Source organism: Hylaeus volcanicus, chromosome 4 (genome assembly GCF_026283585.1).
Source record: "Hylaeus volcanicus isolate JK05 chromosome 4, UHH_iyHylVolc1.0_haploid, whole genome shotgun sequence".
Taxonomy (NCBI): domain Eukaryota; kingdom Metazoa; phylum Arthropoda; class Insecta; order Hymenoptera; family Colletidae; genus Hylaeus; species Hylaeus volcanicus.
The window spans coordinates 16,329,519-16,338,867 of NC_071979.1; the positions used below are offsets into that span (position 1 = coordinate 16,329,519).

At 38.7% G+C, this 9,349-nt stretch overlaps 1 protein-coding gene across 3 annotated transcripts in view; it reads right to left on the bottom strand.

Annotated features, from left to right (window-relative positions):
- LOC128876009 (fat-like cadherin-related tumor suppressor homolog) overlaps positions 1-9,349 on the bottom strand; it is a 506,666-nt gene that overhangs the window by 261,164 nt on the left and 236,153 nt on the right. The gene's annotated exons all lie outside the window — the stretch shown is intronic.

Genomic DNA, 9,349 nt, shown 5'->3' on the forward strand with positions numbered 1-9,349 from the left:
TACTTTTGTCTTACTGTTTTGCCACCTTCTTTCCCGCATACTGAATTGCGAGCATCTGGATAAAATAATAATTTTTGGAGCATCTCTACATTGTTTCATATTCGTTCCGAATATTTTCAGTTACTACGATTCGAACAATTGTGTCTAACTTCAAAAGTTTTAAATGTTAGCATAAATAAAATGATATAGAAGAAGATTGACAAGCACTGAGATAGATAACGCAATATCGTTCCCGAAACTATTTCACGTTCACGCACATATCGAGAAATAGAAATTCCATAAATCGCGCGTCGACGAAACAATAGTCTATTTTTCTTACGGATACTCGTAAAATCGAAACCGCCTCGGGCGTTTATGGAAACTCAAAATGCATCGACCTGGCTTCTATCGATCACCAAACTGCTGACTCTATATTCGCCGTTCACGTTGTTTTCGAATCACTCCAGGCTGCGACGAATTCGAACGAGTATCGACAATTTCACGCACCATATTTTCGCGCCTTTGCATCGAATAGATCGACAGGGAAAGAAGGTTCTTCGTTTTGAGCATGTCAAATTCTAAATACTCGATGCTGCTTATTTTTGACTTGTCTCTAAATTCGAAGACTCGTTCGAGATTGCAGCTTCTTGCCCTCCCAGGTGCATACTCTTATTTAGCTTCAGTAGCTCGAGGCTTTCTTGTAATTTTACTGGTATGACTCCTGTTATGGAGACTGTTATGTGCGTGCTAATCACCTTCCTCGTTCACCCTAGCAATCTAATTTCCTACATCCAAGTATTTTCTATGTTCCTCTGGTATTGCTACCTGGATATTACACGTGTCTGGTAGTGCAATACCAGTGATGCAGCCTTAATTTAATTTCATAGTCATTTCATGTACACATTTTTTTATTTTCTACTTTTATTTCTTTTGTCTTTTCTCATTCATTTACTCTATATTATACTCTATAGTCTCATTATATTGTCCCATTGCGTATTTTTCAACTGAATAAATATATTAATGTTCTTTATATGAATTGCTGTTTTAATTTCTTTTTTCGATCAATTTATTATTTTGTACATTAACCCTTTAAGTGCCACAGGAAATGTTCATACATATCCGAGAAATGTACATTGTATATTATATTGTAACGTGTATTGTATATTTGAAATAAAATTGAAGTGTACAAATAAATCTATATGCATTAGATATTGACGTTATTTTCACAAAACAAAATTAATTTTTTAATGAGTTATAATACTTAATACTATATATCTGATTCCTTGAGTACAATCTCCTAAAGTGTACTCAAGCACGAGGTATAAGAATCACCCTGCATTAGTCTCTTTGGCTTGCATTCGCACTACAAGATGCACAAATCCATTTTCACGGTAGAGTGACCACAGAATTACGTGAGCCAAGGAACAGCCAAAGGAACTACCTGTAAACCTAATCGACGAATCGTTTGAACTCGCAGAATGTTAAATTCCGTGATAGCCGACTGTCCACTTTTAAATCAAGATAAACCGAAACTTGAAGCGTTAATATTCTGCGTTGGTCGCATTCCGCGGACGGTTGCCCGTAAACCGACGATAAACACTGCGCGAGCAAGACCAAAGTGAACTGGCGATAAAGGTGTAGCCAGTGGTGCGCAACATTTTTCAGCGTTAAATGGAACCAAGCAAAGTAATCAAAACAATGGTAATTATGTTTCCTTATATTTTTAGGAAACAGGGTATCTGGAATTTTTACGAAACAATCTCATAATTCATTGGCTTTATTTTAATTATCCATACAGGACAGAAATCAGATAATTCTTCATTAACAAGTGTCGAGAGATCCAACAAATATATATCAATATTTGCAACGTAAATTAAAAAGGGAAAAGTATTCTGAGAATTCTAAAATTAAGCATTCCCTTTAATTAAAAAAAAGATTATTTCCTTCTATAACTAAAATCATAATTTTTATCGAATGTACAACGCATGAAAATCTGTTTATATTTTATACGTTCTTCGAAATTTGTGTATAGAGAAGTATGCCCGTCTCTGGACCAGCTTTGCGCACCACTGTTGCGCTTTCCGTGTCGTGGAAGCAACCTGCCGCAGCTTTCCGTACGCGCAAAGCCGGTCGAACGGAGGAAAAAAGTGCTACGTCTCTCTCGCTCCCCAAGGGGTTGGTTTTTGCCGTGGCCGACCGGCAAAACCGCGTTACAAATTATCTAGCCGAGTGTACGGACGCGTACGAAAGGTCAAGCATGCGCCGCGACCAAGTACTCCGGCGTTCCTTTTTGATCCAGCTGCGGCCGCCGCGCAGGAAAAGGAGAAAGCCGCAGAAACGCGGCGCAATTACCAGAGCGGTATCAACGTGAGGACGAGATTTGACTTTTTATATTCCTCCATTTTGTTTGCCTTTTTTCTGATTCCTTTAACATTTTTTTTTAGCGACCACGACCGTTTCGCGACGCGCGCTTAACTACCAAAAGACTCACCACGCGCTCAAGCAGCTGACTCAATTCCGACATTCCTAAAAATCCTCGCAGTACACTTTAATTTTCACCTAATTGTTACATTCTTTGATTGAAGGCGGATTTTCTTGGTATATTGAAATTAGCTGTATAACATTAATATGTTTGAGCACACCTATGTATATTATTTATTACAAACTACAGTGAATTAGATAGAAATACTTAATTTTTCTATGTTTGTACTCTCAAGCAAACACAATCTTTCTTGTCTATTACCCACCTACGATTTAAGGGTTGGAACCCCCATTTTTACGACGAAAATTTTTAACCGCTGCTCAAGTGCCCGAACTAACGCAGCGATTAAAATCAAGCCCCGTTCGAAAAGGACCCGTTCGTCGAGAACATTTTTCCATGCCAGACGAAGGTTAACCAACACCCTCCAATATGAATTATAAAATTGCACGAAAAGAGACCCAGGGTAGAATCGACGCGACAGCGCTCGTTTCGTTATTAAACTATAATTTTGACTACATCAGTCGAGTAAATGGAAAGCATGGAAAAATATAATTTTCTACTCGACCGAGGGCTGAAAATGTGTCCGCGGGAAACACGAATTTTATTTCTTGTCCTCTGTTGCCCCGCCATACCACCCTCCCTGCGTAATTGTCGCTGCATGAAATGACGGGGTATCAACATTTTTCCGTTTCAACGACGTTCCAATTGAAACTCGCGACACCGGAAATATTCGCACGGTCGAAATACGGTTTGCGATATGGAAGGCAGTGCTATCGAATGCGCTTCCAGACGTTTACGATGGATAAACGCTCTGGTTTTTATAAATTATAAACGATAGAGAAAAACAGAGTTCGTTGTTTTTTAAAAATCAATAAAGGAATAAAGGAATTTGATATTTCTAAAACTAAAGAAGACCTTTAGACTGATCCTTTCAAATGTTTTTGACTGAGTTTCTTAATTACTTATGGGATTTCTGACTCTTCCATAGTTCTTCTATCCGCGAGAACAATATCAACACAAACAAAAGTATCCCACAAGGATAATAACTATCCATTAGATAGGATCTAATCAATATCTAATGTTGTTAGAATCGAATCGGACGACACTAACAAGCTGACTTACGACACTTTAAAGTCACATTCATATTTTATAAATAAAGAACTATTTAAGAGTATCTAGCAATGATAATAACTTTTTATTAGGTAGAAGAAATTATACCACATCAATTTAAATTTTGGTTGAATCGAATCAGACGATTCCACGCCATGCTGGTACTTCACAGTCACATATATTATTATAAAAAAAAACAATTGTTTAAGAGTATCTAACAATGATAACAAGCATCTATTAGATAGTAGAAATTTCGAACTTTAATTTGAATTTTGGTAGAATCAAATCCTACGATTCTACGCCGAGTAATAACATTTCAAAGTTTCCTATTTTATAGACACTTATAAATGACTGACAGACGCTGTGACCTACATTCGGTGACCTATATACAGCGTCTTTGAAAGGCCGTTCCAATTCCGAGAAATACTAGGAAACATTGTAGTATTTCCTGGTTGGAAAATCCCTCAAAGTTCTTTCAAAGAGAAACATTTATATCCATTTTTCCTGACAATTGATTTAGATGAAATTTGGTATACAGGGGTTTTTAAGATCGCTGATTCCAAATCTGAACTCTAAATTTAGATATTCAAAATGGCGGATTCAATATGGCGGACCAAAATACGACAATTGATTCGATTTGGATGAAACTTGGTATTCAAGGGTTTCTGGGGTCGCTGAATCCAAATCTGAATTAAAAAATTACAAATTCAAAATGGCGAATGTAATATAACGTGACAAACTGTGCAATGTTACTGGATTTGAACGAAACTTGGTATACAGGGGTTTTTGGTAGTACTGACTTCAAACTTGAATTAAGAATCTAGAAATTCAAAATGGCGGATCGTATATAGCGGATCAGAATGCAAAAAGTGACACGATTTGGATGAAACTTGGTACAAGGGTTTTTTTGGGTGGCCCGATTTAAAATCTGAACTTAGAATTTAGAAATTTAAAATAGCGGATTCTATATAGCGGCACAGAATGAGAATAATGATTCGATTTGGATGAAAGTTGGTAAACAGTGGTTTTTAGAGACACTGATTTTAAATCTGAATTAAAAATTAAAAAATTCGAAATGGCGGATCCAACATAGCGCCTAAAAATGTGAAAAGTGACTGGATTTGATTAGTTTAGGTCTGGAATTTGATCTTAAGAAATTATCTCTTCATTTAAAACTTTGCTCATCTCCGTCCAGGCTGGTTCGTCCGCTATCGTTCGCCAACTGTGGATGCACCTTTATCCAAAAACAGGGTTGCCTTATCGAACAACGACCGTTCGGTACGAAGAACCAGTCAGGAAACTGCAGTTAGACAGAGACTTCTTGAACTCATCAGAGATAAGTTGACGCGAGCATCCGGTTATCGTATAATGCAATTCCCCGGAGTCGCCTTTAATTAGTCTCTCTGCCGTCTGCCATCGCGACCCACTCGTGAAATCTTCGTCTAATTGTACCGTCAGCGATAAAAAAAACTGTATCGAGGGTGGCACCTCCCATTTTCAAAATTTTATTCTCCAACGCACGCGTTTAACCCAGTTCGTGGTATTTGGTGTGCAGCATTAACGTGGTCGCCAGAATTCTGTTCCCATTAATTAATGAATTTTCCAAGCGGCCAGAGCGTTTCGTTGGACGTAGCGCTGAACGTTCCATTAACGCCCGTTCCTGCTATCAAACGCACGCTTGTAGAGCTTTTCGAAATTTCCCGCCGAAAATAGAAAATATTCTTCTCGTTGTTAACTCGTGGGATCTTCATTACACCAGTCACATACAGAATGCATTGTTGCAGTAACAGAAGTATCAATGTTTTTTAATTTTATCTGTAGGAATTTTTCAGATTTTTCCGAGTGTTTCTCCCCCTCCTTCGAGACCAATGAATCTCATGTAACGATACAGAAAGCCGCGGTAGGGTGACAGAAGCGAAAGACACGAGTTCAATCGCGATACTCGGAAACTCGGTCACCCGTTACAAAAGGGAGGTCTCGTGGAAATGGGAGTCGGCGATGTTTTATTGAATTTCACTACTGCAACCTTCTCCGCGATTTCGCGAGAAAAATACATTGAGCACTTGACCTCTTCTGGGACGGAGCAGACTTTTACCGCGTCCCCTGCGAGAACTCTTCAGTTTTAACCTTCTTTCGAGCCGTCATTAAAATAGGACTCTAGCTCGAGCAACGCTCCCCAGGCGACCCTCGACGAAGTATGACCGCGTAAAGCGATTTTTGATCCAACTTCCTTTTACAACTGCTATAAAAACGCGAAACTGCATCGATATACGTTCAATTTACTAAGTTATCATTTCTCGTTATTGTTTCACTATTAACTTGTCATCGATAGTAACGAAACACCACTACGCTAGATGAGTTAGGCTCCATTATGGTTATCGCTGTACTACAAAATTCATTCATTTAAGTAAGAAATGAAAATACATTGCCATACGCTTGTTTCATTTATAATTCATGATTCGAATACAATTTTACCCTCTGCTCTGGTCTATGAACTCGTATAATGTCATCGTTTCGATTTAAGGTAAGGACGAGCAATTCGTACGAACCGTGTCTTCATCCCAGTGCAGAGTGTCGAATAAAAGTGAGGGAAAATCCGAAAATCGTCGCAAATCTCGCTTTCAATATAAAGTGGCGTTGTCGCCGCGTGATTGTACGTAGAAGATCCGCATTCACGAATCCCTGAGTAGACACGTATAACCCGTAGCTCACTTCCACGGCAACATTCTTATTCGGAGGGTGTCGCCAGGATACCTTAAATCTGGGATGTCAAACACGCGGTTTCCACTCTTTCTTTCTGAGAAGAGCGAGGCGTCTCTTATTGTCTCGATTTCCAGTCCCTGGATATTATCATATAAAGTGATGGGAAAGGCAAAATTTTGATTGATAACTTAATAAAAAGTTGAATTTCGTAACAGCTCACTAGCTACAGTTTGCTTCTTATTCACTTTTTGTTATTCAATTATAATCGCTGCTACGTTATGACTGCTAGGGCGCACAGTAATCGAATCTATTGTATATGGAAACGTGGAAAAAACCTTGTAACTTGTACATTTTTTAATATTTTTGAATAATTCTTTTTTTATATTATTTCCTATGTGAATTAGAACATCCTATACCATTCGCCTGAAATTTCGTGCGTCTTAAACTTTAAACATCAATGTCTCCGAAAAGTGCAAATATGTGCAGCTGATTTTTGCAGAAGTGTTAGATGACAGTATTAACTTTGGAAATTTTGCAATGAGAAAGTGTAGCTAAGATTGTATACATTACAAACATGTAATGCATATATTTCAAAATATCCCCAGAAATGAAAGAAACAGCGAAACTTCGGTTGAAAATCTATCAGAATCTAATTAGAATACGAAATGTCAATATACAACAATGTAATAATAGATTCATAAAAATATATCTTTCATAATTTAGGGTTTTTCCCGCCTTTCAACCACTGTGCGACGTCAACATCGATACGAGCGAGTAAAAGGTTTCTCTTTCCATTGACATAATAAGTTTAGCAAAGTATTTTACGGCAGCTTAGAGCTACACACGTCTGGTCCGCGTCACAGTGAATTCGATGAGAAACAAATTTCAAATTCCTCGTGGGAGATTCGATCCGCTTTCGAGCCGTAAGAGTTTCAAGGAGTTGATCGCGAGGACTAGGTCGAAGGTTCCTGACAAGGAGAATATTTCTCTCGGGTGTGTACGTACAGACGTTGTACGTAACTGCTTTTGGTACGAGTGCCGTGCATTCTCGAACCGTCGACGTACGTATTCGCGTAAAACGACCAGGTAGGTTTTTACGTTATCGTGTGGCTCACGTCGAGCAGAATTTTTATATCTTATGCATGTATTTCACAGAAATTTCAAACCGCGATATTTATCAAAGGAACAGAACCCGAGGAGTTTTCGGAGAGACCGAAATCTTAAAATCTATGCATCTTCTAAATCATTTAACTCCCTCCGCATTTTGGGCTTCTTTAGAACCTGTTTCAGAATTTGTGGGCAGAGGAGATATATTCTATATTCTCTAAGATATATTCAATGAGATTGAAACGATAAATCTCGAAGACGTTCTCTATTTTCTTGGATTTTTAAGATTGAACATTTTTTTATTTTCGAACAGCCGAAATTCATGTCCTGTTACATGGCGAAGACGAATAAGAAATCAATTAAATTCCAATTCTGATCAGAACATTTTTCGCAATAAAAATAGTCCTCCCTGGATTAGGAATGTCCAATACTCACTCATCGCGTTATTGCGCAATAATAACGCGAAGATTTTTTCATCTGATATCGGCCACCAAAAACCGATGCACGCTTAGAGTATCAATGGCAACACAAGGTTATTCGAAAACTACCAAATCCACGATAAAAAAAAAAGAACTAACAACCGCGTTTCTGTTCAATAGCTTTAAATGGCGGTTTCGAGCAGGAGGAAAAACAACGAGGCGCGATGCCGACGCCTCTTATGTCATCGAAACGAGTCAATCGGGTCGACCGCTGGCAAAATTGCGCTCGAATACGCAAAGTGGCTCGATGGAAAAGTAGCGTCATCCGGTTTGCCGTGACATTTAACGATTCTATTATTCTGAGAGCGTGGTTCGTCGTCGGTTCGCGCGTAAATCGCTGAAACAGGATCGAGGTCGATTAATCATGGAACAAACGTTTCGTTAGAGCGGAACGACGCCGATGCTTGTAAATGACGGGAAAACAATCGAGTCGATGATATTCGCCACGTGTAGGGCTGAGACTAATCATTTGTTATTATTCTTACTATAAATGAAACAACTCTTTAGGTTTGGGTAAAGAATAGAAAAGAATGGAAAAGAAAGAACAGAAGAATATGTAGTAAAGAAAGGATAATAATATTTAAATACCAAAATTGGAATATTTGAGCGATGATCTTAACGACGAATATTACGTGCCCGACGAAAATGTAGTAATTAACGCGGTCAATACATTCTGTCCCCAATTCGAAAATAACAAACACCGCAACAAACAAACATACGCACGACTTTGCGCGTCGACGCATGTCAAATTAACGAGCCGATTCAGGCTTTAACCGCTTAATCAGTCGCGCATTTATGCCGCGACTCTGTTTAATTACTATCGGCGCTGGACGGCTGTTACATCCGTTCGACAAGCATAAGCGCGGTGTAATTTTCACTTGAGGCCTTCTCAAAATTCCTCGTTGCACGTCGATCGAATCGAAACCCCGTACTCGGCATTGATTCGATGCTAACACGAATGTTGATATCCCCGTTGCACTATTGTGCAGTGTGTCGTTCCGTAAGCAAGCTACAATGGACCGTTAATGATGGCGGACGAGAGCCAACCCTGGTGTCCTTCTCAACGAGCAATAACTATGACCCAGTGTTCGGTGGTTCGTTCATTTATTTATTTCAGTTATGACCAGAATTGATCCTACGATAACACGATCCCCACGCGTAATTAGTTGCAGCTCGTTTCTTCAACTGTGTTTTGATCAATAGTTTGTTGATGGTGATCAACGAGCCCATTGAATCTTAGAAAGCATCACGACCGCGACTTGAGATGTCAATTAACAGACTTTATCTTTTCCACAGCTTTGATCTTTTCCACTGCATCCAATTCGGATATAGAATTAGGTGGACTGTTGATTTTATTTATTAATGATAATGGTTTCATTGATACAGTCTAATAAAAACTTTCCACTTTATTTACTACTTACAGGACGTTTGGAAAAACATTGTATATGAGCCGTTCATTGCACAAATCGATTAACTTCATCAAACAAAA